The sequence below is a fragment of the Bombus vosnesenskii genome, unplaced genomic scaffold, assembly GCF_011952255.1.
Source record: "Bombus vosnesenskii isolate JDL3184/JDL3185 unplaced genomic scaffold, Bvos_JDL3184-5_v1.1 scf7180000014816, whole genome shotgun sequence".
Classification (NCBI taxonomy): Eukaryota; Metazoa; Arthropoda; class Insecta; order Hymenoptera; family Apidae; genus Bombus; species Bombus vosnesenskii.
In genome coordinates, this window is record NW_022883662.1 from 188,901 (window position 1) to 215,309 (window position 26,409).

The 26,409-nt window shown below is 32.1% G+C and overlaps 1 protein-coding gene across 1 annotated transcript in view; it reads right to left on the reverse strand.

Annotated features, from left to right (window-relative positions):
- The window catches only part of LOC117240599 (paired box protein Pax-6-like), a 148,817-nt gene that overhangs the window by 69,121 nt on the left and 53,287 nt on the right, over positions 1–26,409 (reverse strand).

The following is a 26,409-nucleotide window of genomic DNA, read 5'->3' on the forward strand; positions in this document are numbered from 1 at the left end:
GGGTACCTAACTTATTATCCCTGTATATATTCGATATAAATTACTACATTAATCATTTCACGTAAAATTTATTCAAAATTAATCATATTGCAAATACATATTGTTCGTTTAAAAATATTTGAAATGTAGTTAATTTTGCATAAATTTTATATGAAATGATCAGTACTAGTTATTGTTTAATATAAATAAAGATGAAAAACTATTTATTCTGTTTCATATTATACAATATTATAATTTTGTATTATAATCCATTATAATCACAATATTATAATGAGATTAATTGAGATTTTTAGATCTGAATATTTACTGATTGAACATTTCTATAACTTATGATATGAAACGAAATATTTAAAATGGTTAATATAATAGTATCTATTTAAAGAATGAAAATATTAGAAATTTTTATATACAATATAGACTTATTTTTTTAAATATTTTTAAAGTTATATTGTGATATATTTTCTTCATAACTGTTATTTTACATTCATTACAAGAAGATGTAGTAAATACAATTTTTTTATAGCATTTGTTTCAAAAATCCAAAAGTTATAAATCTAGAACCTTGAATACAGTCTTGTATAGATTTCCCATATATTATATTCGTATTATAGGTCTATTATGAGCTCTTGTGAGATCTAATTATGTACATATTATGTAATTGAGATTTCCTTCAGACAAACCCTACAAAACGAGCTACACATCATGAGCCATGGGACATGCAGATAGAGGAACTCAGAAAAGAAACTTCCATCGCTCGTTTATTTCGAATCACGTTTATCCGTACAATATCAGTTTCGAGGGACGTCTTTAATAGATTGCGCATTGGTTGAAGAGGCATCGGATTTATTATAAACACGAAACATACCGGTTCAACCGAGTTAAACCATCGAGATAGAGAAAGATGAGAGGAGTTCGGGGGGTGCGCTTCTGCCCGATGAAATGCGATGAGAGCGGTAATTAAAACGATGCGGTGAGCGGCTTGTGCTCCACGAGGGAGTTAATTACCTCCGGCTTCAATTATATCCGTCTCGCGTCACTCCAAGGGGACTTTGGCTTCTGCCAACCTAAGTACGCACTCGCGCGTCTGCGGCGCGAAACACGTGCACGCGGTCGCCTACACGCGCGATGCTACTTCCGTCGATCGACGTGTAGCACGAGAGACCTGGAGCCTGCTGTAATTTCTGAGTCTTCGTTGGAATTAAGTGGAATTTCGTGAGACCTTTGCGAGATACGACGGGAGAGGTCGAACTGGCGATTGAGTTTCGGGCGTTGATATTAGACTTTATGTTGAGATAAGCAAGTCGTATTCACTATATGTATATTAAGTATGTATGTAAAAAACCCTAAATTTAAGAAACGTTAAGACGTTCCGAACGATGCGACGTGATTCTTACCTAAATAATTACAGAGAATTCTGGCGCGAGAATAGGAATTTCTGCTCAATGGTGTTTGAGCGGCTTTGGTTTGCGAATCTTGTTTCGTAAAGTAACAGTAACGTAACTGGCTTATTTTGCACCAAATAAACTCCTACACTGCTTATCCCTTTCTAATCTTTTTGGAGAAAGGCAAAACATTAACATCTCAATTCTTTTGGACTGTGTTTAAGCTGATGGATACAGGGGCTGTCTCTGTAACCTTGTGAAATGAAACGTTTGATTTAAAGAAATAGGTTTCCGTAATTTTTTTAGTTGATACCATATATTTGTTTATATCGCTACCATATATTTGTTTAGATACGCTAAGGTATTTGTGTCTGAAAATGATTAGTTTAAAACATATTTCTTTCTTAATTTCATCAAATTTAATATGTGAAGGACAAGGAAAACATAAACACAAGGGTACCGTTCTGTGTCTCCCATTGACTACCATATATGAAATTTTACAAAATGTAAAGGACAAGACTGAGGGAGAGAGAGAAATGAACTATCAGGAAATTGCTAAACCATGTTTAGAATCTTGGAATCACACAGGGTGTGTCATTTTAAATTATCTACAAATGATTTGTTATATGAAGTTTATTTTGTGTTTTATAAATAATAATTGTACCTAACATCTAGCCTTGTAATTCGAAAAAGTATTGAAGTATATGAGTTAGGCTTGGATTAGGTTTTATATTTTTCGTGTTATAAGAGATTAGCTATAATATATTTATTATCTAATTTATTTCTCCGCATTAGTTTTCGTTTTATAAGTATTTTTGACATACTATTTCAAAATATATAGTATAGGATATGTAATTCTAAGGTGTCAGATACCGCGAATGTTTTCTAAACATATTAGAAATATTAAATAATTGTTAGCGAAAGTAGATTGCATTGACTTGTATTTTACGATGAGTTCTATTTATTGCAAATGTTTCTTATGAATTATTTGTTTATATGTAGGATAATTTCCTGATATTAGTGGAATTGCATAATATCAATAGAAATTTCTATCAACAGCATTGCACACATAAATACACGCAGTCTTAATTAAAGTAATTTGTATGGTTTTTACACTTCATAAATATTTTTAATTATTAGTCGTAGGTCCTTTAATTATCATATTATTTTGTAGTTTAGTTATATTTCTGTTTTAATATATCTTTTTCAGCAATTAACGCGAAGAGTTAAGAGAAAAGAGAAACAGAGAGAAATAAGCGAACAATGTATTTTTGTAAATACTTATTAGAACTTTTGTTAGATATTTATAAGACTTTTGTTCCATATAATATTTTTTACATAGTTGTATGTAAGTAGACTTCATTGATGAAAAAATATTTTTTATGATCAATTTATCTTGCGAGTGTTTCAGTCTATAAAAATATTGTAAAGATACATTTTATAAAAATATCCAATTTCTAATAAATTTAACTTAAATTGTATTGTTTAAAGTAAATAATAATGTTATTTAAAATTTTATTGTCTGAATTTTGAAACAACACTGGGCACTCCATATTTGAATCATAGTCTAAAAAGTCTATCCTCAACTCAATTACTTTCTTTACTTAAAATAGAATTATAAATTTACTTTATCTTTCAATTACAAAGAAACAATTACCTATTCTTCTAAATTAGTTTTTTATACAGGTGTTGCAGTACGGTGCAAAATTATAAAACACTTGGTCTATTTTCCATTCTTACGATTTCTACCCAGACATAGAAGTGAAAATCTGCCGTTTATTCATAATATTAATGAATTCATTTAAAAGAAAAAGAAGTAATGGGTCGACGAAATGTTAGATAAGAATGAAGTCGGCTGAATCGTGCTGTTGCAGCTAGAAAAATATACGATTTACAGAATTATATACATATAAAGTATCTATATAATGTGTTACATTTTCCTCCTTTGTATATATATACGAAATATGCTAACACGTAAAGTAACTCATAATTTTGTCAAATATTGTACATAACAAATCTGACCCTCACACATTTTCAGTACACTCGTTATCGTTCCTGTTAGCCACATATATACGCATTTGATACGATTAAAACATATTTTTAAAAAATTGTGTACCAAATAAACATAATCATAATTTCGAAAACGATATTTGGCATTAATGATTGAAGTATACACCTATCGAAGAATATCCAGACTGCCTCCATTCCCCTTGGTTGTCGTATCTTTTATTTATTCTCTGGCCGACGTGAGCTGCTTTCGTCGGTTCTGTCACTTACAGCTCGTATAAATCCCAGCCAAGTCGTAAAAGAATTCCCACGAACTAAAGCGGTACGTTCTTCTGCTGCCGATAGTTTCGCAATTCATTTCCCAGACGTGTATTTTCTTCCATGCGTCGCCCGCTATTCGCGCGATAACATTAACGTAAAGTTCTTGTGGTCTCATATAAAACATTTTTGTCCTCCATTTTTAACAATTAAATATTTATTACTAAGCCGTGAGTGTTTATGCGCACTAAATATGCAAGAAACGTGTGACATTTAACATAATAAATTAATAATTTCATGTTCAACACAATATATGAATATTAAATATTAAATATTAAGTACAAGTTTATGTAAGCAAATACCTTTACATAGATATATTTTTTCAATATCCGTAATTTTATTCCAACTATTTTTAATATATATCGACCAAAATGTCTACATAGGTACAAATAGACTGCGGACATAAAATATGTAAATTGTAAATTTATATATTTATGAATATAATTAAAAAAGCGGAACTTGGATAAAAAATTGTTTTATCTATTAAGTATTATAAAGAGTATTATATTTTGGATACTTTATATATTTTTGCATATTCTGTGCACTTTTACATCTCCAAATTTTCCATAAATACATAAAAATCCGTACTCTTGTTATAAATAACAATACGTAAAAATGATATACAGACCTTTAAATATCTGCAAATACATTTCTTCAATATGCTTCATAGTTTACATCCCTAATTTCATATCGTACTCCATTGAACATACATACATTTAAATCGAAATATAAGGATATTTGAATCTGTTTAGAGTTACCTTAAACTAAAGACTTTTTCGTTTCGTCACGAGAAAGATTGTATACAGTATATAGTATACAGGAGAAGAGGAGGAATCGCGTGTCCAAGGATTACGCGCAAAGTTCTGTGATTGGCCATGGGAGATTTTCGTTCCCCAAGGTTTGTTAGACCCGGTGTCAGGGTTCCGTAGCGTTGAAGCGAGCTGACATCTCGGACCCATGAGCGGAGTACTGTCATCCCCCTCAGTGCACACGCGGACACACCGCTATCACGAACACGTCCCAAACACGAAACAGACATCGCTGATACTCTCCCTCGACTTGTCTTCGATGTCCTCTGACATTCTGACTTCGATTCTGGACTTCGACTCTTCTCCTTTTAATCTTATCAACATCCTCAAACTTGACTTTTGTATAAATATTACATATGATGTAATTTTAAAGATTGTAATTTTAAAGAACGGTATTATGCTTTCGTTAGTGATTTTAGATTGGAAATATTTTAGAGGAGCTTGCAGTTGATACAATTTGTTTGAGACTATTAAACTGCGGATTTTTATGTATCTGTGAGAAATGTGAAGATATGATATGCATAGAATTGCTCTTAATATGCAAAAATATATAAAATCTCCACAGATATAGTACTCGTTATAATACTTAGCACGTAAAACAATTCTCTACCTACATTCCATTTTTCTAATTATCTTTATAAATTATGAAAGTTTGGATGAATATTCGCAGTCTAGAGATTATATAAGAATAGTGCTTACTGTCTTGGATACTACAGTTTAAAAACCATTGTATTTGCAATATCAAGAATATTATCGAATATCAACATTGTGTAATACCACAAATGTTCAAATTTGAAATATTTTGATGATGTTTTTAAATTAGAAATATTGTAGAGGAAATTAAAGTTATATAACGATGTTTGCTTGAGATTAAAGAAATATGTATATGTATAAATATCTCGGTTTTTTGTGTGCATATTACATTTAGTACTCATATAAATAGTATTCATATATTTAGTATTATATTTAGTATACATAGTACACTTCATTTATTGGGTGTATGTGATTGCGCAATCACTTAGTTGCCAACCCAGTAGTATTATATTTGGAATGTTAACAATATCATCAAATTTCAATATTACTCTAATTTAGAATATAATAGGATACAATGTGCATCGTTATACAATTTTTTCGCTACATTTCGTGATTTTCCAGTTTATATTCGTCATTCGATATATAGAACATAAATATACGCGCTAACTAGATTCATGCGGAATGAATGTGTTAGAAAGTATCAAAAACGAATAAAAGCCACCACACACACCAAAATAAAGCAATATACAACCTCCATGCTCCACAATAATCTACAACAGTTCTCTTAGGCGACTTACAAAGTACCAAACCCAGTATTTCCAATTTTCCAGTGTCAGGTCAAACAAACAGGCTTTCTTCCGGCTTTCGTCTTAACGCGATGTCATGAAACGCACAAAAGCGTCCAAGCCGAATGACTCCTCGACGTCACAAGCCCGACACAATGAAAAGTCGTTGCGGTAAAGAAGGTTCTCCCTGCGACAAAGCTGACGTTCTAAAGAACGGGTGCCAGTCAAACGACAATCCCGCTGTGACATCGAGTGTCCTGGCTGTGTTTGGCCATTTTTCTCCTTTTTTTTATTCACCGCGAATATCCTTCTCTTTATTCCATTCCAACACATTTGCGCCCTGTGTCACCCTCGTCATTATATCGTGACAATCGTAACCATACTAGAAATCGATCCCACAATGCTTTTTACGTAAGCTTTATAGCAAACCACTTGCCAAAGATTGAAATTGGTGACACATTTTCATTGGCTGATCGCGAAGAAAAGAGTTTTACGTTTTATCAACGTGTGTTTAGTATATTTTTATGAGTGTGGATGTATCACGGATTGCGGCTTTGGTAATGCGTTTAGTGGCAGTAAGATTCGACAATTGATATTTTCTAGTTCTAGTTTTGAGTATTATTTCTCGTCAAGAGGCTATAGAACTTTTTTACGAACTTAAGGAATACTACAGCTAGTCACGAAAGTCTACGTACTCATATTTGTGTATTTGATTTATCAAAGAAACTAGAAACGCAATTTGTCACAGAATTCTTTATACTTACGTATCAATACAATTATCGTTAATGTATTTCTAAAATAAATTAAACAAATTAAAGCATTCTACCTACAAAAGTTTTAGAATTAAGTTCGTTAAGTTCGTTTCTTGCGTATTCGTAAATTTTGTTTCTTATTGAATCTGATTGGCAATTGGCTATAATTAATTGTTTATTTAAATTAATCGAACCTTTTATTGGTGTTGAACGATTAGGGTTCTAAATACTAATAGAATTTTTACGAATTTTCCCGAAATTTTGTATTTATCATTAAAACTAAGAAAAACAACATTAAATACATTTGTCTTGATAAGTAAATAACACATCTTTTCCCATTTTTATTTTTAAATTTAATGGAATCGAGGTTTAATTAAGATTTCAAACTGTTGATATAAATATTTTAAGACAATAATATCGATTAATTTTTAAATAAGAACCAAAAATATTTTAAAAAGATAATATTCGAGCTGTTTATTTTACGTATTCCGAATATACAAATGTAAAAATTGAATTAAATCTATATATTATAAAAATTTTTTTTATTTCTTTTTATTATTTTCCATAATTACAGTTTGTATATTTGAAAATTATCAACGCATTGTTTCAAAATAATCCGCATTATTCTTAGTTATCATTGTTATCGAACCGTTTAGAATAATAGCGAGGATAATATTATGACGTCTCTATCCGACACCCTTTTCGATGATTGGCCATCTTCTTCACAGATCATGCTAATTTATGCCACCCGATTCTTCCTAGTTCCTAGTGTGTTCCCCAGCCCTCGCCCGTATCGTTCTTCATGCGAGTCACATGGACTGCGGATAATAACTCCGACCCTTTTATGTTTATCATAACGGGAGGTATTATGATATGTAGCATAAAAAACATGTTGAGACACGTACCGCCGACGATATTTGATAGAATGATAAACTTTGGGATTTATATCTTGATGAATAAACTTCTGGACATAATTCAGTTATTTTTTGAGAATTCGAACACTAACTCTATATGCAGATAACAAAATTGAGAAATTGACAAAAGTTAGAGTTGATGATGCTTAGAGTTGAACTTGGTTTCCCAGAAACTCAAATAACAATAGGTTAAAATTTAACGAGTTGGTATTTTTTCGTAAAATTCAAACTTGAAATAAACGTCATTTCATACTATAGCAACTTAATAAAACACATTATAGAGTGTATAAAAACATCGTACAAAGAAACTTATTGAACGATTTAATAGAAAGCAAAAGTTGATGTCTTACACAACATCAACTGTATCTATTGAGTTCGTTCATTTAATATCGAAGCAAAGCAGCTCGCATTATCATCGCGTTGATTTATCGTTTATGTGAAACATGACGCGAGAAGCGGTGGTTATTCAAAACAGGATACGAGCGAGTCGTTCACTGAAAACAGTGTGACATCCGCGTACAGCCCTTAACCAAGACTTTCATGACTTTTAAATAACCCTCGTAAAGTGCTTTTGACCAGGCTTGGATCGGTTTCAGGATGTTTTTGTCATAATAAAGCCGCGGTGTATGGGGCACGTTCAGACCCTAGGATAACGGAAGTAAACTGTATGGGGAAAAGAGAGAGGAATCGCTCCCTTCGCTTCTTCCGCTTTTCTCGCTTGATACACTCTGCTCCTGTGAATTTATACAGGCTATTACAGGATTGGTTCTTATTAGAATAAAATAATTACTGATATTTTCACGTTTGGAATTACATTACTTGAAATATTATTTCAATATTATTTCTTTTGTTCAAGAAATAATCTTAGACGATTATTTCAAAGACCAATTGTTTCAAATGAATCGATAGTATTTGTACTTATTATCAAATTAAAGTAATAGTGTATTTAATAAATACATTATTCCAAATACGATATTTATGTACCTATACATTGCATTAAGAAAATAAAGGTATTTTGCAATTTTTATTTTATCTGTTATTTTGTTTTAAACGAAATTATTTGAATACCTAGCAGTATAGAATTTATTATATGAAATGCAGATGAATATTGAAATAAATATAAAAAACGTGGAACTTACTATAGAAAAAATTTGAAAGATTAGCAAACTAATTAATTTTTATCCCGAGTCTTCTAACAATTTCTTACAGAGAATAATATAATCGATTAGTAATATTAGAAAGTGTACTGTGCAATTTACGCTTCTAGTTCCTGGATGGTTATATACACTGAATCGCGCATCATTCGAAATCATTTAATTTTGTAAATGAAAGAAATTTTTCAATTTTCTCGACATCGCTGTCTGAGCATTTTTTTATATAGCGAATAACTTTAATTAGTGATAATTCTCATTTACGGATTGGAATTTAATACCCTTTATGTAGCAGAAAGCAAAGTGGTTGCAAAATGTCATGTAACCTGTCATTAAATCACCCCTTTTATTGCCAGAAGCATAGTGTGTAGTAGTGGCACCTAAATCACAAGTTACCTGATTTCTGAATCGGTTGCTATATGTTGCCACGTAATAAGAGTATATCGTGTTATGCGGTTTCCGCTCTTCGACACGTGATAACGATTTAGCGCTTCGCTTCTAAGCACGCCCCTTGTAGTACTGTGCAAGGTATAATTGTCATTTGCTCGAGCGACATGTATTATGAGACGTGTTGAGAGGAATGAAGATTAAAATTTGAGGTGAATAGGACATTTAATTTTTGGCTACAGGCTGGCGATTTAGTGTAACTTTACAGAAATATTTCACTGAAATGAATTAAACTAAAGAAATGAAATAAAAGTATTTAATATACTGTTCAAATTTTTTCTTATATTTTATATATTATATAAAACTGTTTATGTATCGAATGTATATTAGAAATACGGACCAAATTAAATTGAAGTTGAGTCTCCTCATAACCAAACACAAACTACTCGCAAATTTACTTAACCTATCCCATTCTATTGACACTTTAGCCCTAATTTCAGTATACTATCATTTTATTGCCCCCTTTTCCTTTCCTAGTTCTCGCCGACAATTGACTGTTTCTTCGTAGTATCCTCCTTTTACTCCTACTAAACTTCCTCTTAACCTCCTTACTCCCCCACATCCTTCTGTGTAGTGTTTCAGTGATCCCTCCCTCTTCGCACATAGCCTACATTTCCTTTTATTTTCAATTAACCAACATCTGCTCGTCTTTTCCATATTTCTACATTCTACTCTATTGATCTCTGATTACGTGCTTTTACTTCTTCAAGTAAAAGGATTACGATTATTGGTTTATCATTGTCGAACAATTAAATAATGTGATGAGAAACATTAACAAAAGGACACAAAAATATTTAGGTATAATAGTACAATATTTGAATTTTTAAATAGAGTAAAATATCTCAAAAGTATTTAATTTTCAATAACCTTATCTCATATTTTTTATACGTAGAATGATAGGGAGAATCGATTTATGCAAACAAAGATCCATTACTACGATTTAAGTAAAAACCATAAATGTATTTTGCAGGTAATATATTTGTAGAAAAGTTGCACAGCGAGATATGACACAGGTTATTAAATAGTGCAATTTCTAACGTCACTTCAGATTAATTATAGTTCCTCTTAGTTACTAGAATCATTCTGTATATATAATCAGTCACGAAAGCCTACATATACATACTTATCGTATTTTGTGTATGACTTATCAAAGAAAGTAATAATACTTGTCACAAAATTATTCATTCTTATATATGTATCAACATAATCATTATTAATGTATTTCTCAAGAGAATTAAAAAAATTTAGCTATAACGAAATTACATCAGAAATTGCAAAAACATTAGTTGTTTCAACGGTAAGGAGATATCAGGACATTATTCATGATTACGTATACACTGTATATATATCTTAATGTGTTTTAACAGTATGTGCCTTAATATAATAATGGTAAAGTTTTTACTAGAGATTACTTTTAATACCTAACATTTAAGACTGACTGTACTTCCCGTAAAGCATAACTACAATTTAAATATAGTTCGACTAAATAGTATTTATAAAAGTCACGTCATTAAATTCTTTCTATTGTATCAATCCAAAATTTTTTATATTACATTATATTGAAGTATGCTCGCTGTATGTATTAACGACAGTTTCCACGGGAGGTAAAACAGGCAAATGGCGCAATTTTTCACCGATTATTCGAAATTGCGATCGCAACGAATTCGTACGTGTCGAAATTGGGGTGAACCGGTGCGGCACGCGTCGATACGCCGATTTGCAGTATAAATCTTGCACCCTACGTTGTCAGGATGTCGCGCAGTCACCCCATAACGCGTGGGAAATCACGACTGGATCAAGTCGAAGGATAGCAGAGGAAAGAAAGATGTGAAACGCGTGCACCGCGATTGTATAACGTGACAGCTCTATTATGTACTCTCGATCCTCCGACTCGCCTCTGCTTAAGTTGATCTGACCGCTCTGAATATTTCCGTCACCCTTCCTGCCCTTCTCCAACGAAAATGACACGCTGACGTTGTAACTCTATTAAGGTTATGGTTTTTGGTGAGCTTTCTAGAGGGAAAAGCAGATAAGATATGAAGATTATAGGAGTAAAATGCAATGAGCGGTAATTTGTCATTTTTATGATTTATAACGGAACAATTTTGAAATTCAATACGTTTTATACTTTCAATTCCTTCCTTTTTATTTCACTTTGATTAAATATTATTTGGTATTAGTCGTAACTGAATTGGCGGTTTCTATGCATTCATGTAAAATTTAAAGGTGCAAAAATTGTACAAAATATATACAAAATCTACAAAAATATATGTATATAGGTAATGTACTAAGTAGAGTGTTCGTTACAATCTTGAATAGGTAAAACGTATTTCTATCTATGTTCTCTTATAATTGTGCCTACAAAAATTATAACAGAAGTGAAGTAAAGCATAAAAGGTGTCTAAGTAGTAATAGGAAAGGAATTGGGGCTTAAACTAGGTTCTTTGTATACATATACTAATCGTGGCATACTTATTTTGATTGTGGCATTAACTGCTCTAGATTCGATCATGTAATAATTCATCATCATTAATTGAACATCTATAGCTCATTACAATTTTTCCTATTGTTCCTATCATTATATTTAGAATAATCTATTAGATAAAAACATGTTTTTAATGAGCAAAAAAATTATACAATATATTTATATATCGTATTTATATACCGTGGGTATCATACAAAAGATAAGCACAAGTAAATAATGAAATGACAATATAAGAAGTAACCAAATCAGTTCACACAAATAGTTAATTGTATCCTTGTAATAGAATGCTTCTTAATAGATTAGCAATTGAATCACCGCGATATCAATTAACCATCTATATCGGAGTAGAACTAGACGCGAAAACCAATTCCGGCCAGCGAAGACGATCTTTTCCCTTGTATCGTTATCAGGCGGGCCATTATTCCACAAGTTATCGCTATTGCTTTGATTTATTATTCGAAGCACTAAGAAGCTTTACCGAACCCTTGGTTACATCATGGAATTCTTGTTTCCAGACGGTTATACTAAGAAAATGGCACCAGGAAAGAGATAACGTAATAGGAGGACGCGGAAAAATGAATGCAATGGGTTACAAATTCGTATCAACCTCAAATTATCAATTTTGAACGACTCATATCTTTGTAGAAGTTTTAAAATTTTTATTAATGAAGTTTAATTACGTCAACATGTATCATCGTTATCTTATTTATAGGTATTTATTTTATATTATTTTATTATTTATATATTTTATTATTTATAATTTTATTATTATTTGGAAATATATACACAAAGTAGAATCTTTTATCGTTATACATACATATGTACACTCGGGCGCACGCACACACACACATATTCTAGGAAGTTGCATTTGCGATAAAAGTTTCTACTATTTCAATTTTGCTTATAATTACTTTTGAAAATGAACTACTCAGTTCTATAAAAGCAGGACAAAAATTATATCGTTAATTATAATTTTACATTCAGTGCACATTTCAATCATACGTTTGATATTTTTTAAAAATATTGGAATATTCTGTGCGAGCTGTAAGTTATACAATATCTTAAACAATACATCTGATATTTCCTAAAAAGCTTCTGCAGAAGTTCTATGTAATAGAATCTAGATATTCTATAAATGTCATTTAGTCTATACATTATAAGACAACCATACACTGATAATGTAAAGTGCTCATTAATAACATTTGAAGATACATCTGGCCTAAAATCCAAAATAAAGAAAAAAATTAAAAAAGATAGCAATGGAAATCAAAACCAAGAAACGAAGGGAACATATTTCCAAAAATGTTCGCAATCATACCCACTAAACGTGAACCAGTGAAAGAAAGGCGAGCAGGAACCGGAGTAAAAGGGAGCGATAGCGATTGCGCGGGCAAGATACAAATTACATTTAAATAGAAGTCGAGGAACGCACGGTATTCGCAATTTAAACGGATACAGAGCGAAAGAGAGATAGAAGAAAACAAGAAAGCACAGAGTGGATCACGCGAGCGAAGAAGAGACATGAAAGGCCGATTCTAAAATACAACGTGAAACAACAACGGATAGAACAGGAAATCAGAGGGGAAATACATCCACTTTTACTCGACGAAAGATCGTAGAGAGTTAGAGAACAGTGGGATCAAGTTCAATATATGTATTGTAGTTACAAATTCTAATCAAATTCAACACCCAAGGTTCTGTTCACAAGGTTCGGAATAATAAAAGAACTCTTTTATGATTCATTTAAGCATTTATAAGTTTCGAAACTCTATTTCTGACTATTCTGATATTTAAACAAATCTTCAAGTTTATACGTTTTTAAATTCTTGAATTTTTCAGTTTTCGAATTCGCGAGAAACATGAGAATTTCAAATTCGTTATGGTGCAATAATGTTGCACTTATGTTTCAGGATTAAAATAATCCTATGATAAGGTTATTTGAGTCTATGAGATATATAGAAACGAAAAAAAAAACAAAATTATTTGCTAAGATTAAGAAATATACACACGCTACTGAATCATGATAATTATAATTGAAGATATTAATATTAGCTGTACCAACTTTTCTTTTCAAAATGAGTAGAAATATGATATATTCTACTGTATATTTCATTTTATCGCATCATTAATAACGTGTTAATTAAAGAAAACAATTAATTAAACAAACAGCAATAACTTTTTTCAAAGGTAGATCGCTTGAAAATTGTTTATAACGAAATTTCGCGAATTACAGGCAAATTACTTGATTTGTACTTATCATTCAAGTCAGCCAACTTCGTCTTATTGTTGAAATTTCAAAGAGATTCGTGTAACACGCATAATATATTCATAAAAATGGGTACGCAGACTGTCCAAATGTAATACTTTCGTGTATCACTATATTATACTTGCGAAGTACTTGAATCCATCACTAGTGTTAGACGTCTGATGCCACGTATAATCACAGCTTTTAATCTGGAACGACGAAGGGTAGTTTTCGGCGGCGATAGAAGGGCTGCTGCTTCGAAGACGCCCATGGGGTGGTACTCTGTTTCATGGTGAAACGGGGGATACGGTATTTAGCAACGCGCCAGGGGGTTCCCTAAAGTAATAGAGGGGCGGCGAGCGCGCCACGCGTCGCACGTTATTGCCTCCTGCACGTACCACGGTGAACGCGCCACCAGCAACCCTTACCACCTTCGGATTCCTATGATCCAGCGTAGCTTTCGATAGATGCTCCTCGAATAGAGGGCATCGGTCACGTGCGTGATTTTCTGGATTATATCTCATCAGTTGCTTGATGATTGGAATAGAGAGGTGGTATAACAGTGAGAAGGGATGGTATAACTGGATAACAGGTGATGTACAGTGGCTCATAAAAATACAGGTATTTGTACATTTACTAATATAAATAATAAAAAGTTTTTATGCTTAGTTATATCGTGCGTATTATATAAGACATTTTGAAATTTCATTAGCACTATAACGAGCGCGACTGCCATGACTCTATTGGCAAAACTTGAATGATAAATACACTATTTTCGAGGTTTTATGTATGCATGTCCCCGTATTATGTGCATTCTGCGCATTTTTGTAATTTAAAAGCCGCAATCTACTTATATATCACATATATAAATATCCTATACGTGTGTATGTGTGTTTCTAGGATATTAAGTATGAAAGTTCATATTTTTACAGATATAATTAAAAGAACGGATCCTAGATATACACAACTGTTTTACTTATTAAGTATTATAACAGATACACAATATTTCAGATATTTTTGCATGTTATATGCATTTTTGCACCTTCTGATACATTCGGCAATATATTCATATTTAAAGTTCCGAAAAAAAATGTAATACTCTCGATTCAGTGTTTCCTTTCAGCGAACGAATTTTAGTTTTTACGGTGGCTTGGCGCATGGCAACGAAAACTCAAGGCCTCCTAACGAAGGATACCTCTGTCGAAGCGGTTAACGTCACTTTAACCAGGCCAGCAATCTTATACTGAGCCGTTCAAGTTCAACCACCGTGTGGCGGCTGTCTCGTCCAATCAGAAACGATCGACGTGCGTAAACGACCGTGTGTCATCTTGGAGACGAGCCCTGTACAGGAACTGTACATGCACGGACCGGTATAGCCGAAGGATATCGGTTTACAGGTTGACCGATTGTCTTCAACATTTCTCTTTTAAAAGGCTATCAGACACTTCGATCTTCCAGCTATGTATTTTTATTTTTGGTTTGGTTTGGTTTTGCGAGACTGGTCTCTCGCCTTGAAATTACTCTGTGAATTCCTTTGCTTCGTCTTATATTCCTCTAGAAGCATAAAGATGTGGAATTGTTTGTTATTAGTAAAACGCTGGTATTTATGCAAATTTGTATTTTTGTATATATAATGTACAAAATAGAACTTGGACAAAAAATGTCTTATCTATTGAATATTGCAAAGGGAGCTGTGCTTTGATTATTTTATAACAGTAAAGTTTCATATAAGCTAGTAATTCTTAAAGATTTTGACAGTTTGCTACTGGTTTTCCCTTAATTTTTCTTGATTGTCCTAATATAATCTTGTTCTTATATAACACATTATAGCCCACGATAAAAGTTAATTCCACAAGAACACTGATTATTATTATCGATAGATCGATAATTAATAGATTGCGAATTCCAGTACAAATTTATATTCTTACGAATACGAGGGATGAAATGGAATTCGAATAGAAGTTTATTTCATCTATGAAAAAATTATGATCAGTACATAGCTCGCGAAATGTTATGTATTTCTCCATATTTAATCAGAATATTAGAATCTCCAAATTATTTGTGACACTTTTACAGTGACTATTTAATTCTATTGTTCCAAAGTAGGAATTATCAGTTTTAGAATTCAAAAATTCTGGGAACGGAGCTGTTATAATTTTATCACTTAAAATAATTTGTCTGTTAAACGATTGCTCTTTAGCGTAACTATCCATTTTTGTATTTTTAAATTTCGTGTAAACGTATAAAAATCCGCAGTCTAGTGATTAAAAAGGAAGACTCGCGTCTAAAGAAAAAAAAAGAAGACTTCACCGACAGCTCCTGTAAAAGATCGGCCATGGAAATAAGGGGAACCATAGCTTACGAGATTCAGAGGGAAACGAAGCAGTAGAGAAAGAAAGGATAGCGTACGAAGAAACGCCTGACCAAGGAGATGAAAAAGGGTGAGAGTTAGTGGCGGTTCTCTGAGAAATACATAATGCAGTAGCCGGACGTCTCCGACACCCTGTCCCTGCCACCCTTCACCAACTCTATCTCTGTCTAGAGACCAAGAAGAGAGTCGTGAGAGGATACACAGAGGGGTTGGTGCAGCGAGGAGGGCTGGTAACGCGAGAGGACGAAGGGGTGCATTGATTTACGCGGCCAGCCCAAGCCGAGGGTGTCTCCAAGGCGGACGTACAGGGGCCAACAATTCACTCGCTTCGGCTTCCACCAGCCATCCATTACTTTGCCTCTTCTACCGGCTGAGATCTAACTCTCCCTCCCCTTTGATACCTCCGACCACTGTTGCTGAGTCTTCTTCCTCGGTTTTGCTGGAATTGTTGCGGTCACTTATTGTTACGTGTGTGTATCGAAATGGACAGATGTGTAGTATTTTGATTGGTGGGTTGGTGTCTTTCAGTGTGATGGGATATGGCCTTTCTGTACTAAGTTATACATATATGCAGTGTTCTAAAGAACATTGTAAGATCGCGGTTTTTTATTCATTAATTCAATTCAATTCAAGGAATTCAAGGTGCAAAAATGTAGAAGATGTACATAATAATACGTAAAAAGTACATGGTGACTTATTATAACATTTAGCGAATAAAATAAACCTTCATCTAGATTCCATTTAATTACTCGTTACTAAAAATGTGAACTTACATAGAACCGGCAGTCTAATTATAATTAATGCAAAGTTAAAATCTCGAAATTTCGAATTATTAATTAAAAACTTAGAAATCGCTAAATATAGAAGCTCCCAATTGCATCACTGATATTTGACAGAAATCCCTATAACGCGGGAAATATGTGTTCGGAATAAGTTCCAGGAGTCTGTCCATTAAATTTATATTTCTTTCTCTTTTAGAGTATTTAAAAAATTCTTGAAAGTCGTACTTACAAAATTTCATGCGTTTGTAAATCACAATTAAGTCTTTTAGGAATTCGACACGTTTTCCTTTCAACTATGTTACATTAAATCCTCATTTTTACATATTGAATAGCGTTAATCTTCATATATTATACGTTTTCGTATCACATGTATTTTGTAAATTTCTGCGCTTTTAAAATTTCCACGAACGAAATGAAATAGATCTTCACAGTTTACTTTTTACGGTATCGAAAAATTCGTTTCATATTAAACTATTCCAAAATCTTTTGTCATTCTTAAATAAAAATATAAATTTGTATTATCTATTATTTGTAAGTAAAAAAACGGATTCTATATAGGAAGAGAATATTGGAAATGGCGCAAGACGTGACCAACATGCTAATAGAGACGATTGGTCGTTCAAACGTTCGTCCAGTTTGCTCAAACACGTGGAAATAGCGTGCAAACACGTCCCTGAGATGGTCCATTCACTGCGGGAGACTATTAATTACAGGAACACGCTCGGTCACCACGGGAAATCGTGCTATCCCTCGATTCAACTCTCTTGCGGTACTCGTGATTTTCCACCCCTGAGTCAGGGAGGCAGAGGGAACAACGATGGTGTAGATATCACATAGTCACCACCTGTGAAAACGCCTCTGGTATCGTTTCGACATCCAATTCCCTCTTTACACAGTTAAATCAATCTAATTGATTCCAGTGGTAATAAGATGTATACGATGATTCTTCTCATTATTAATTCTTATTATAATATTAGAAAACTTATTATAATATTAGAAAATTATTATTATAATATTAGAAATATTAGAAATTATAATATTAGAAAATTGGAAGGAGTCTATACTTTTGAGATAATATTGTAATATTTTGAAGAATCTTCGTTATTTATGAAATATTCGTATTATAATGATTAAAACTTAGAAAATGTCAATAAAATCGTATTTGTTTTATTAATTTATATTGTATCTATTCGTTCCTCTTGTCGATCATAATCCCATTTTCCAAAACTCTTGTTCCTCTTGCTCATGTTTTTCATCTTTTCAAGTTATTTATTTCTAAACTATATTTCGTTTATTCGCGCAATAAAAAAATTTTCATTTAAGTACTCCTTCTTTGAAAATGCATTTTAAGCAGAAGAATTTATCAATGCATATTTCAAATTTTTGAGAGATGTTTTAAATCTCTATTTCTTATTACTTTTTGATCAGAATTCGATATCAAAATAAAATCGTTAACTTTTGATAGCAACGGAGCAGGGATTGAGTTGCAGAAGCAACCTTAACTTTTAGATCGAGTGCTGTACACAGCAACCACTCGTGATTTCGAAGTGTTCATTGGGGGTGAGACATCAACGTCAACTCCCGGAAAGAACGATCGCGGTCAGGCTGACCAGCTCAACGAATGTAATCTCGTTTGACAGTGGTTCTCTCTTATTTTACAAAACTGCTTTCTATATCAATTATTATTATGTAAGTATGTTTTGCAAGTCAACGATATTTCGCTCAAATATTTACTTAAAATTTGCTTACAATATTTACTTTTGAATTTTATAATAGAGATTTCTTTCATTTTTCTACTTTTATTAAGTACAGAAAAAATATACCGTAGTTGTGTATGTATCTATCTTTTTTTTATAAAAAGAAAATGAGTTTATGATTTCTTATTGTTCTTAAATATGATACAAAAGCTAGAGTTTATAATAATGGAAGCTTAAAGAAGTTTTCCCTATTTTCATTATATCAATACCTATCTTTTTGTTCTACTATTTATATTTTTAGTTTTATTACTTTCGCCATTATTTAACACTTTATTTTTTCGTATTTTTTTTAAAAAATAAATTGCCAAACAACAACGTGTAAATAAAGTCATACATCGGATAAAAAATTCCTAACACCTAAACAATAATCATAAAACATTTAAATCTCTGCATCTTTAGTTCCACCGAGGTTTGCAATTTAATCTATACAGAGAATAAATATCTATACTACTAAATTCTAATAAAAGAGGAAAGTAAAATAGTAGAGAAACACTTGAAAGAAAATTCTTAACAATTTTTTATAAAATTTGTTACATTTTTCAATTTAATGAGAAAGAAAATAACATAGTAAAGAAGCGCTTGAAACAAAATGCCATAAATGTTATTTATGAAATATTCTAGTCTATAGAATCCTAATAGGAAATAAAACAAAAAGATAAAGAATCTTTCTAAAGTAATTTCCTAAAAAATTGTTAATAAAACATTATACTCTTCCTTTCCATTATCCAATTGTAATAAAAATAAGGAGAAATGTGATGTAAAATCAACATTGGAAGCTGAATTCCTAAAAAATTCTTCTCTTTTCTACTGTGCTCAATCCCAATAAAAGGAAAAATAAAATAGCAGAAAATATTTGAAATCAAATTCTTAAGAAATTCTTTTCTTTCATAATATATATATACAGTTTTATTAAAAAGAAAACTAGCAAACAAATATCCGGAAATAAATTTCTAAAAAAATTCTTTTCCTTTTTATACTATTTATTTTGAATAAAAGCAAATTTAAAATATAAATATTTTAAAAGAACCTAATAAAATACCTAATAACAAAATACTTCAAATTAAAGATTTTTGTCTTCTTTACCATCAATTCCAATAAAAATGAAGTAAAGGTTTCTTTTTAAAATATAAAAATCTAAAAAGATTCTTTTCTAAAGATGTTATTCTTAATATATAACATATCAATCATTAAATACGTAAGTGAAAATCCTATAAATTTTATAATTTATTCTAATCAAAAAAAAAAAAAAAAAAATAAAGAAACGTTTAAAATCAAATTCTTAGAAAATTTTTTCTAAAATATTATTCCGAATATTGTTTACATTATAATATGATCGTATATAAAATATTATTAAATGAAATTCCTAAAACTCTATAAACCTGATTCTAATAAAAGCACAATAACGAAAGAAGCTTTTAAAATGAAATTCCTAAAAAATTTTGTATGAAACATTGTTAAATGAGAATCTGAAAAATTCCATAATCTTGATAAGAAAATTTTCACGGCCTAAAAATGAAAACGACCGGACAATTTTCAGCCATGGATGGTATACCTTGGAGAATTGGCCGAGAACCACTGATAGTATCCCGGAATCAGTGGTGCGAGTAAACCAATAACGCGTCCGCCACGCCGGGTGCCAGATTCAAATCCAACCGGGGGCTGAAACGGCATTCGACGACGAAACGGATAGCGAAAGCTTCACAGGACATTTCGAATCCGACGCCACGTCCTGCAGCCGTTTCGGGTTTGTCAAATCATTGTCCATTCGATCGTGCACCCGTTCGTTCTCAAAGAGAGAGAATGCCTACCTATTTTATTTTCTCCGTTTTTTTCTTTTTTTTTTTTTTGTTTCGTTCATTTCTTTCTCGTTAGTTCGTTTTATTCTACTTCCTAAACAGACCGGAGTAATTGGACGTTTTTTGTGACAGCAACTAGTTTCCCAAAGAATTTTCCAGATTTTTCTGTATCTTTCGCTTTTTTATTGGCAGTTTTCAATTTCGTTTAATGAGACTTTAAAGATTAGTTTTGACAGCTTGATTCTTGCAAATGATTTTAGTTTTATTCGGGGTTTCTTTCGTTTTTTATTGAATTTTGAATTTTCAGATTCAGTTTCATTGTCGAGTTTCTTCTTGATAATTTGGTTGTAACAAGCGATTTCAACTTGTTTGTGATTTCTGAATTTTTCATTGAGAGTTTTCAATTTTGTTTAATGATTTTTTTGCGATTAGGAATGGGCAGTATGGTTTGTGCGAGTGATTTTTGAGTTTTTATCGAGTTTGCAACTTTACTTAATAAGGTTTTTGATATTAAGAGAAGTAATTGCAGTTTTCCTTTCGGTTTCTCAAGTTTCTCATAAGAATTGAAGGAAGATATATAATTTTGCAGAATAATTTTACGATCTTGTTTTATGAAAGTAAAGAAAGAATATATTTTAGGTATAGCTTTCTTTCGTCAACTGTCGATCTACTTATCACAAAATAAATATATAAAATAGGTATTTGTAAGAATTAGAAAGTTGAAATTTGTTAATCAATGTCACCAGACTCAAACAAAACTTCAAAAAAATCCGTCACACATCTCTCCAAAAAAAGAATACCTAAATCTACTTTAAACACTTTACAAAAATCCAGAATTCGTTATAAAAAATTAAAAATTAGTCTATATTTAAAAAAGATAACAATTTTATTAAAGTTTCCGCCTTCAAAAAATAATAAATTTTTCTCAAATAATTTAAGAGAGTCCACTTGTTATTGAAGGTTCAAAGCTACTTAACTCTTGCCTTCAGAAGAAGCAATATACCTTTAAGCACTTTACAAAAATCGAAAATTTATTATTACAAATTCAAAATCATTCAAATCATATATCAATAGTTGAGAATTCAATCAACCGTCCCATGTTAAAGAATGGAATAAATCTTCTTCGAACATGATACAAAAATCAAGAATTTGTTATTAGAAATCCAAAGTTATTCGAATAATAGTTAAGAAAATATAAAAATTTCATTAAGCTCTCCGCCTTCAAAAAAGTCTTCAAACATTTAAAACAAATTTAGATTTTATTATTAAAAATTCAAACTAAAAGATTCCCGTCCATTGTCGCGTTCTCTCGAGCAAGCAGGAGTTTTGGATATTCAAGGATATCCCGGCCGTTTTACGGGGGTGTACGAAGCGTATCCAATTTGATGGCATTACAATAACGGGGGTAATGTCTGAGAATAATGAAATTTCCCTCAATCACCGCGACCCGCTTGGAATACGTTCTTCTACCCTCCCACCACTGTTCAACTCCCGTTTTCATCCCCCTTCTTCTCTTGTCTCTGAGCTACGAGCTTCCAACACGGCGAGGACAAACGAAAGGAAAGGAAAGGATACGAGAGGAGAGGAAAGGAAAGAAAAGGAAAGGAATGGAAAGGAAAGGAAAGGAAAGGAAAGGAAAGGAAAGGAAAGGAGAGGAGAGGAGAGGAGAGGAGAGGAAAGGAAAGGATACAATGAAAGGCGAGGAAGAAATGTGCAGACGGTTCGAACGATATTGACGTTAGCGAATCGATTTCGTTCGCGTGCTATTTCGCTCCTTATCGAGGCAGAAAACGAAGAGTACTCGCGCGCCGTTTCATTCCCGACGTCGAGGGTTCGAGTTCCGGTTCTTGATTCGCGACGCGATTTTTGTGACGTTCTGGAGAAATAAAGGTTCTCAGAAATTTGACTTTTAGACGAGAAGCAAATTTTAGGTTTTGGAGAAAGAAGAATTTTTGCGGAATTCTGATCGAAGAATTTCTAGTGGAGCTGCAGCGAATTGCGATTTATGGTTTATTAATAAAAGATATTTATGCGAATACTATATTATCGTAATATTATTTTATAATTTTCAAATTTTGTCCAAATATATTAAAATTTGGGTGGAATATCCCATCGCAAGATCCAAAAATATTATCATTTGTATAAATGTCATAAAACGAATGATTTAAAAAGAAATGTCTTTTTTTGTGAATTTCTTCCATATTTTCTAAATCCTAACTTCTTCAAATAGGTTACAAAATTTGAAACTTCTATAATTACTAATTTATTTATTTTATAATTTAGTTGTACCCAAATCAACACTTTTAATTAAATTCCAGAATGGAGTTTTTATTTGTCCAAAATTTATTTTAAGTTAAAATCACTTTCACCATGGAGCTTTCTATTATAGAAAATGTGCCCATAAGATAGTAATGGCGTCGTCATTCCCGTTTCTTTAATATTAGTTACATTTATGATTAAAATGATTCTTAAAGGAGCTTCAAAGAAGCTCTTTTTATTACAAAACAAAGAAAAATTTCATAATTAATAATTCAACTATTCAATTACAGAATACACTTATTTATCACAAGCTATATGTTCATCCCTTTTGAACGAGTTCCTCAATTTCAAGCTTACTTCTCAACGTTTCCAATGTCAAACGCAAGCTTCAAAATTTCAAGAGATTAAAAAGTCTGTAGTAACTAAATTATCTTTACTACAGCCAGTGTGAAAGAAAGCAAACCACTTAATAATTTCCAAATCCTATACTTTGTAAAATTAAAATTGGTAGCATGAAACCTAAGAGATCTACAGCTATTGTCATTACTGTAAATGCTATTCGAGAAGACAATTATTTCACAAATCGCAATCTTAATCTCAAATATTCAAACCTACCTCGAATTTGAAAATCCTAAGGAACTTAAAAAATCTGGAGCAACTAAATCATCGTTTTCGTTGGAGCCGTCCCGTCGCGAAGAGAAATTACTTCTATCGCGAATTTCCTTTTATTTCTCGATCCGCTCGATCTACCAACTCCACTCCCTTTCCTTCCAACATTTTCCAACGCGACGACGTCGACGCAATAATTCTCGAGCGAACTGTACATAATGGAATATTACACGGGCCATTAAAGAAACGTTAATCTTGGCCACAACAAGTTCAGAAGCGCTTACAGGATGCTCAAACGCGGCCGGGATTATACTTTGTACACCAGCTTTGATTCTCCATCGCCCTGGAGGCTGTTTCGCTCTCTCTTTCTCTCTTTCGTTATATTCGACCCTCCGTTCGCGTAATTTGTTAAAGCGCTAAATTCCGCGATCATCCCGCCCCGTGTCGGAACACAAGCTTCTGCTGGAACTTACGCTACCCGTTTAGGTTAATTGACTGCTCGTTTTAATTCCTCCGACTGTCGGCGTTTTGCGATTTGGGAACAGCGGAATTGAATTCTTGGTGTTTCATTAGATGCTTGTGTAAATCTGGTGTGAAGATACGGTTTGTATGTTTGCGTGCTTCGCGTGAAAAATACATGTAAAGTATTGGTTCTTTTTTACTACAGATCTCTATTTCACTTGTATCTGTAGTCTACAAAAAATAGTTGAATATTATTGTATTTTTGTAGCATTTACATACTAATTAACTAAGTGTATTAAAAACTATACGAATTATTATTTATTATTATTTGACAAGCATTAGGATTAAATTCATTTCATTCTTAATATCATTAAATGTATAATAGGCGCTGTGCTACGAATATTTTATATATTCCTGCATACCGTATACATTCTGTACATTTTTATGCATAAATGAATAAATGTCCGCAGTCTATTAATAATGATGTTTTAAAATAATACCAAATAAAAGCTCTAAAGTAAACATTTTTTATTAACTGCGCACCGGTCAAGTAAATATATTTACATCTCTTACTTCTTACTTTTATTTTCTTTACTTTTATAAAATTCTTGCAAATGTTTCGAGTTTCAAAAGCAATGAACGCGATTGCTCACTAAATCATATTATATAACGATTTTGCAATTGCAAAATATGATAAAACATATAATAAATAATACGTAACCACAGCTTGATATGTTAGAATTTCAAAATATTGGATACTTTTTCAGTTATAGTAATTCTCCTAAGGGTAACTTCGTATAAAATATATACAAGAATTTCTGTCGACGGTTAAGTGATGAGCTAAATATTGTGATAATATAATATAATACAAAATTTATAATAACAATAATATAATACAATATTTTTAGACATTCTTCATACTATTTACCTCACAGCTTTCACAAAAAGCATTTCGCTTTCAATTCTTACCTCATAAACTTAAAAAAAAAGGTCCGAATAAAAAAAGCATCTCATCCCGGTGTTATTCCCTTTTCTTCGAGAATTCTTGCTCGAGCATCTTGCCGGAAATACGTACACTTCGGAACCATTACCAAGGCGCGATGGAGAGAAAGACAAAGAAGAAAGAGTAGTCAGCAGAGAAGAAGAGCGGTGAGAGGAAAAGAGAATTTAGCGACCCTCTTTCGTTTTTTACCCTGAGCAAGAGTCGAGAGCCCCTTAGCCACCGTTTATTGGACGCATGCAAATATCCATGGCAACGAGGGACCACCATGAGAAGCAACCCCCTCGTCGCGAGCTTTCTTCGTATTAGTGGGTGGAGTGCGAGTCTTCGAGATATCACGAAGAAAAGGGGAGGACCTTTGGGAAAAATTTTCTTTTGATCCGCTGCGCTGTTCCTACCACCGCCAGCGATTTCTTAATTGATTCCTTTGTCTCGCGAAATCCACCTCCTCCACTTTAGGGAAACGAACGATTCCCAGATCGTTTGGATCAGTTTTAATAAGAATGTTTATTAGCAAACTTTTGGAATTACATTTTAACAGTTTAATAGTGTTGCACTAATCATTGTTATTATATGAACACTGGTTGAGACTTTCGAGAGTTAAATGTGACAGTGTTACCCGAGCTGTGAAAATCTCAAGACTCTCATTCTTTGGAGTTGTCTGTAATTAGTCAATTGCGAATGTATGCATTTTTGAGAATTGAGGCGTGCAGCATTCCGCACAGTATATATAATATGTAAAAATATATAAATCGTCCAAGGTAGAGTACATATTGTGATATGTAGTAGATGAACGAAATTTTTACCTAGGTTTAATTTTTTTAGTTATGTTCATTCAAATATAAAAGTGTATAAACATTTGCCGTAGGAATTAATATAATGATGAAAGTTCTTGAAAACTGGGTATGATATAGATACAGTAAGATATAGCGTGCTTAGTTTTAATACCTTCAGCAACGTCTATTTTAATTTGCAAAGATAACTGTTTCTTATTAGATATTAATGACTTTTGCAAAGAAAACATAACATCCTAGGATTTAGTTAAAATGAGCTCAAAACTAGTGTATGCATGTGCAATGTATAGCTATATTTATTTTACTTATATGATGCCATCTTTCTCTTATATTGAATTTTCAATGAACAATCATTGCTGTAGAATATTTTTGTGCAATTGCCATTTGATATTTAAAAGAATGATATTTTGTAATATTCTAGAACGAGAATGATCCTATGCCAGAAATTGTAAAAGATCCTTAAGGAACCCAAATATGTAAATGACAAATACAAAAATGGATAGGTACGTCTTAAGTATAAAAAGTTAGAACCTTGGATTGTATAATAAAATTCTTGTAAATACTTTCTACAATTTTTCGCCATGCATTCTAAATCACCATCTTATACAAGTATCCCTTCAATCTAAAATATTTATAGCAAAAGCGTTAGATCTACGAATTTTGCTAACACATTAAGACACAGATTGTAAAAACAACAAAATTTATTCACTTTTACCATTATTAAGAAAAAAGAAGGAAAAATGTAAAATG